At 38.1% G+C, this 6,434-nt stretch overlaps 1 pseudogene across 1 annotated transcript; it reads left to right on the top strand.

Annotated features, from left to right (window-relative positions):
- LOC306660495 (sister chromatid cohesion protein PDS5 homolog B-like) lies at positions 1-4,291 on the top strand (annotated as a pseudogene). The gene has a single exon. The product of its transcript is annotated as a sister chromatid cohesion protein PDS5 homolog B-like (transcript).
- Positions 4,292-6,434: the final 2,143 nt, after the last annotated feature.

Here is a 6,434-nt window from a genome sequence, read left to right as displayed (position 1 = left end):
GCAGCGGAGTGAGAGGAGTAGTGAGTCGGTCACCCGGAGGGGTAAAAGTATTTCCACTATGGCTCATTCAAAGACTAGGACCAGTGATGGAAAAATTACTTATTATCCTGGTGTCAAGGAAATCTCAGATAAAATATCTAAAGAGGAGAGGGTGAGACAGTTAAAGATGGCTGTGAAAACTTTCATGCATATGGACCAGGACTCTGAAGAAGAAAAGGAGCTTTGTCTATACCTAGCTTTACATCTTGCTTCAGATTTTTTCCTTAAGCATCCTGATAAAGATGTTGGTTTACTAGTGGCCTGCTGCCTTGCTGATATTTTCAGGATTTATGCTCCTGAAGCTCCTTATACATCCCCTGATAAACTAAAGGATATATTTATGTTTCTAACAAGGCAGTTGAAGGGATTAGTGGATGCGAAGAGCCCACAATTCAATAGGTATTTTATTTACTTGAGAACATTGCTTGGGTCAAATCATATAACATATGCTTTGAATTAGAAGACAGCAATGAAATTTTTACCCAACATTATTTTCAGTAATAAACAATGGACACAATCAGAAAGTTCATATGCACATGGTAGACCTCATGAGCTCTATTATTTGTGAAGGTGATGCAGTGTCTCAGGAGCTTTGGGACACAGTTTTGGTAAATCTGGTGCCTGTCCATAAGAATTTAAGCAAGCAAGCCTATGATTTGGCAAAGGCTTTACTGAAGAGGACAGCTCAAGCTATTGAACCATATATTACCAGTTTTTTAATCAGATTCTGATGCTTGGAAAAACATCTATCAGTGATTTGTCAGAACATGTGTTTGACTTAATTTTGGAGCTCTACAATATTGATAGTCATTTGCTGCTCTCTGTTTTACCCCAGCTTGAGTTTAAATTAAAGAGCAATGATAATGAGGTACGACTCCAAGTTGTTAAACTACTAGTAAAAATATTCGGGGCAAAGGATTCCAAGTTGGCTTCTCAAAACAAACCACTTTGGCAGTGCTACTTGGGCAGGTTTAATGATAGCCATGTACCAATCTGCCTGGAATGCGTGAAATTTGCTAGTCATTGTCTCATGAACCATCCTGATTTATCAGAGGATTTAACAGAATATCTTAAAGCGAGGTCACATGACCCTGAGGAAGCTATTAGACATGATGTTATCATGTCTATAGTTACAGCTGCTAAAAAGGATATTCTTCTAGTCAACAATCAATTTTGTGAGATAACAAACATTAAATAAACAGTGGAGAGTGTGCAAAGAAGCCATGATGGGACTGGTCCAAATTTATAAGAAGTATCCTTTACAATCAGCAGCTGGAAAACATGCTGCAAAACAGATATAGTGGATCAAGAACAAATTGCTACATATATATTACCAAAATAATATGATGATTGATTACTTGTTGAATGGATCTTTGCTCAATACATGGTTCCCCACAATCTGGAAACTACAGAATGGATTAAGTGCTTGTATTACTTGTATGCCACACTGGATTTAAATACTGTGAAAGCATTGAATGAAATGTGGAACTATCAAAATAGCTCCAACATTAAGTAAAGGATTTGCTTGACTTAATTAAGCAACCTCAAACAGATGCCAATGTCAAGGCCATATTTTCAAAAGTGATGGTTATTACAAGAAATTTGCCAGATGCTGGTAAGGCTCAGGATTTCATGAAGAAATTCACACAAGTGTTAGAAGATGATGAGAAAATAAGGAAACAGTTAGAAGTACTTGTTAGTCCAACATGCTCCTGCAAACAGGCTGAAGGTTGTGTGCGTGAAGTAACTGAGAAGTTGGGCAACCCTAAACAGCCTACAAATCCTCTCCTGGAAATGATCAAATTTCTCTTGGAGAGGATAGCACCTGTGCACATAGAACTGAATCTATCAGTGCTCTTATTAAGTAAGTGAACAAATCAATAAATGGAACAGCAGATGATGAAGATGAGGGTGTTCCTACTGATCAAGCTATCAGGGCAGATTTGGAACTGCTTAAGGTCCTCCCATTTACACATCCTATCTCATTTAATTCTGCTGAAACATTTGAATCACTTCTGGCTTGTCTGAAAATGGATGATGAAAAAGTAGCAGAAGCTGCACTGCAAATTTTCAAAAATACAGGAAGCAAAATTGAAGAGGATTTCCCACACATTAGATCAGCCTTGCTTCCTGTTTTACATCACAAATCTAAAAAAGGACCCCTTTGTCAAGCCAAATATGCCATTCACTGTATCTATGCGATATTTTCTAGTAAAGAGACCCAGTTTGCATAGATATTTGAGCCTCTGCATAAGAGTCTAGACCCAAACAATCTGGAACATCTTATAACACCATTGGTTACTATTGGTCATATTGCTCTTCTTGCACCTGATCAGTTTGCTGCTCCTTTGAAGTCTTTGGTAGCTACTTTCATTGTGAAAGGTCTTCTCATGAATGATTGGATTCCAGGAAAAAAGACAACTAAACTTTGGGTTTCAGATGAAGAAGTTTCTCTTGAGACAATGGTCAAAATTCAGGCTATTAAAATGATGGTTCGATGGCTACTTGGAATGAAAAATAATCACAGTAAATCAGGAACTTCTACCTTAAGTTTGCTAACAACAATATTGCACAGTGATGGAGACTTGACAGAGCAGGGGAAAATTGGCAAACCAGATATGTCACATCTGAGGCTTGCTGCTGGAAGTGCTATTGTGAAGCTGGCACAAGAACCCTGCTACCATGAAATCATCACATTAGAACAGTATCAGTTATGTGCATTAGCTATCAATGATGAATGCTATAAGTAAGACAAGTGTTTGCTCAGAAACATCATAAAGGCCTTTCCCGATTACGGCTTCCACTTGAGTATATGGCAATCTGTGCACTTTGTGCTAAAGATCCTGTAAAAGAGAGACGAGCCAGACAGTGCCTGACAGTGTCTAGTAAAAAATAGAAATGTAAGACAAGAGTATCTGAAGCAACATGCAGCTATTAGTGAAAAATTATTGTCTCTTCTACTAGAGTATGTTGTTCCATGTACAATCCACCTTTTGGCACATGACCCAGGTTATGTCAAAGTACAGCATATCAAACAACTTAAAGATGTTAAAGAATGTGTTTGGTTTGTTCTGGAAATATTAATGGCTAAAAATGAAAATAACAGTCATGCATTTATCAGAAAAATGTTTGAAAATATTAAACAAACAAAAGATGCCCAAGGACCAGATGATGCAAAAATGAATGATGTTGCCATGAATATCATCATGTCAAAGAGCACCACATACAGTTTGGAATCTCCTAAAGACTGAGTGACACCAGCTCGTTTTTTCATCCAACCTGATAAGAATTTCAGTAACACCAAAAATTACCTGGCTCCAGAAATGAAATCATTTTTCACTCCTGGAAAACCTAAAACAGCCAATGTTCTAGGAGCTGTTAATAAGCCACTTTCATCAGCAGGCAAACAATCTCAGACCAAATCATCACGAATGGAAACTATAAACAATGCAGGCAGCAGCTCAAATCCAAGCTCTCCTGGAAGAATAAAAGGGAGGCTTGATAGTTCTGAAATGGATCACAGTGAAAATGAAGATTACACAATGTCTTCACCTTTGCTGGGGAAAAAAGGTGACAAGAGAGATGACTCTGATCTTGTAAGGTCTGAATTAGAGAAGCGTAGAAATTGGGGAGGGGAGGGAAACCCTGTCACAGATGCAGAGGAGAAATTAGGTATGGATGACCTGACTAAGTTGGTACAAGAACAGAAACCAGAGGCAATCAGCAAGGCCGAAAAAGAGGCCATACAGCTTCAGAATCAGATGAACAGCCGTAGCCTGAGGAGAAAAGGCTCAAAAAGATCTATTAGAAAATGAGGATGAACAGAACAGTCCACCTAAAAAGGGAAAAAGAGGCCGGCCACCAAAACCTGTTGGTGGAGGTACACCAAAAGAAGAGCCAACAATGAAAACTTCTAAAAAAGGAAACAACAACAACAAAAAAAATCTGGACCTCTCTCAGCAGAGGAAGAGAAAGAAGAAGATAGACAAAGTGGAAATACAGAACAGAAGTCAAAAAGCAAACAGCACCGAGCATCAAGGAGAGCACAGCAGAGCCATGTAGGACGCTCCAAGCAAGCAGCTACTAAAGAAAATGATTCAAGTGAAGAAGTAGATGTGTTTCAGGGTAGCTCTCCTGTCAATGATGATATTCCACAGGAAGAAACAGAGGAAGTGGAAGTTTCTGCAGTAAATGTATAGCAGAGAAGTTCTAAAAGGGACAGGCGATGAACAGATAGAATTTTCTTTATGAAAACTTTGGAAAAAATCTTTTTTTTTTTTTTTTTTTGGTCAAGCTTGAGGCTGAACCAAGCTTTTGATGCCCAAATGGGACTGCCGAAAAGTGGACAGTTGGCCCTCACTTTTATGACCTCATGCATTTGTGGTCACACGCTTTAGCCATACACAGTAATGACATTGTGGAATCTTATTAAAGTGTAATGTGCAATGGCTATGTAGACAAAAAACTAAAGAAAAACTTGTAAATATCCTTTTTTCTTTCCTTTTAAATGTTTCTGACTTCTAAAGTTCTTATATAGGTTTTATCTGTGGCTTTAAACTGACAGTACTCAACTGTTTACTGGATCTATTGATTTGAAGAGTTTGTTAGGATAGATCTTGAGCAGTAATCTGTCAGTGTTTGTATTTGTATCCTCTGAAGTTTTTCTGTGAAATTTTTTTCAACAATAACAACAAAAATGATTAAAGAAAATGTGAAATTAGATTTTGCCTCAGCAGGCTATTAATCTAGCCCCATGTGGGTCAAACTATGTATAAAGTTGCCATTATTGAAAACAAAACTGTAATTACTTGATTCTGAATAGCCTGGTTGTTTGGTTTGAAGCCTTTGTTTTCCTTGGATGCTAATGAAATGATTGCCCTGTTTGACTTTAGAAAATGTGGCCAATGAAATAAAACTATAAGTTTTGTCTAAACAAAGCAACTGTCAATTCACATCACAGGCTCCTTCTAAATAAAGGACTCCAGTATATTAAATTTGTTTTTCTTTAATGAACTTAACACTTTTCACTGTCATTACTCATTGCTTCTAAAAACAGTGGGAAATGCAATACATTAATCAACTGAGATAATTTGTCTTGAGGTGCATATTTTAGTGATGTAAGTAAATGAGATACTGGCTCACTTAACTACCAATGTTTTGATTTTATAGAAATTCTGAATATACATTGACAATTGTCATTTTTTTAAAATTAGCCCTCATTTCCAGAGGCTCTTGTAATAATCTGAAGGAGATTCAGTGTAAACTAGTTAGAAAACCATTATGAATGTGTGTTATGTGAGAAATACATGCTGAAGATGTTACAGATGCAGTTCCTTGAAAAGTGTGCATGTCATAAAACATAAACTTACAGAAATTCAGTTATTCTCTAGCCTCTACTAATTAACGATATTGTTCAATATACTCTTACTGCTTCAATCAAGTTAGAATCCAGCCTTCTCCATATAATTACACAATTATTGCAAAGAAAGTGTTTCTGATTTATTCTCATGTTTCCACTGGTAATAGTGAATTGAACCTTTATGACAGAATGTGTGTTCAGAGATCTCTGTTGCCTGCAAATGCATGCCATTTTGACTTCTAAACTTCTAAAATAGTACAGGTTATTGAAATCTCCCATGTTATGTTCCAGGGAAGGGATAAGCCAGACACTCAACATTCATAGAAGGACGCTTTGCGGCAATAGCCTGTCTGCCTTGAAGAAGAAACAGGCTACTTCCTTTTGTTTCTGGACTGAGACAAAACTTTTAAGCATATGTACAAGTTGGAAGAAATTTTTTGGTGGTATCAGTGTTTTGGAGTGTTGCAAACTTCTATATTGTTTATATTCTTATGCTCTTCTTTATAAATGCAATCTTTGAAGAACTCCAGTGTAAATTATCCTGCCTGATAACCTCCTCCACTCAGTGAAAAAAAAAAAACACTAAAGAAATTCATCAGTTGGATAGAAAAAAATGGGTTAAGTAGGATTTGCTCTTGGAATTCAAACAGATTTGAACCTATTGGCAACTTTTAATAAAAGGAAAGATTCCCTTAAAAATGCGACATTACGGAGTTTTCAAGATGGCGGCCTAGAGGGTGGCTGCATTTCATGTTGCTCCAGGACTCAGGATTCAAAAGAGGAGATATTGAGAGACTTGGGACTAACTCAAAGCAGCCGGGTGACTCTCACCCGTTGGGAAGGCGTCCCGGATGGGACGGTGGTCCCGGAACGCAGGAAACTTTGTGAAGTACAGCTGCCGGTGAGACGCCCCTCCCCCCGCTGGAGCAGTGAACTCGGACAACTGGGAGCGCCGTAAAGGAGGCCGCTCAGCACAGCGCTGGGACTCGGAACAACCACTGGGGCTCCAGCGGCTGCCCAGGGGAGGAGTGGCGAG

This window comes from Sciurus vulgaris (genome assembly GCF_902686455.1).
Source record: "Sciurus vulgaris genome assembly, chromosome: 4".
NCBI classification, from domain to species: Eukaryota; Metazoa; Chordata; class Mammalia; order Rodentia; family Sciuridae; genus Sciurus; species Sciurus vulgaris.
The sequence above is the reverse complement of the archived record's forward strand: the minus strand, read 5'-3'. Positions and strand labels throughout refer to the sequence as shown.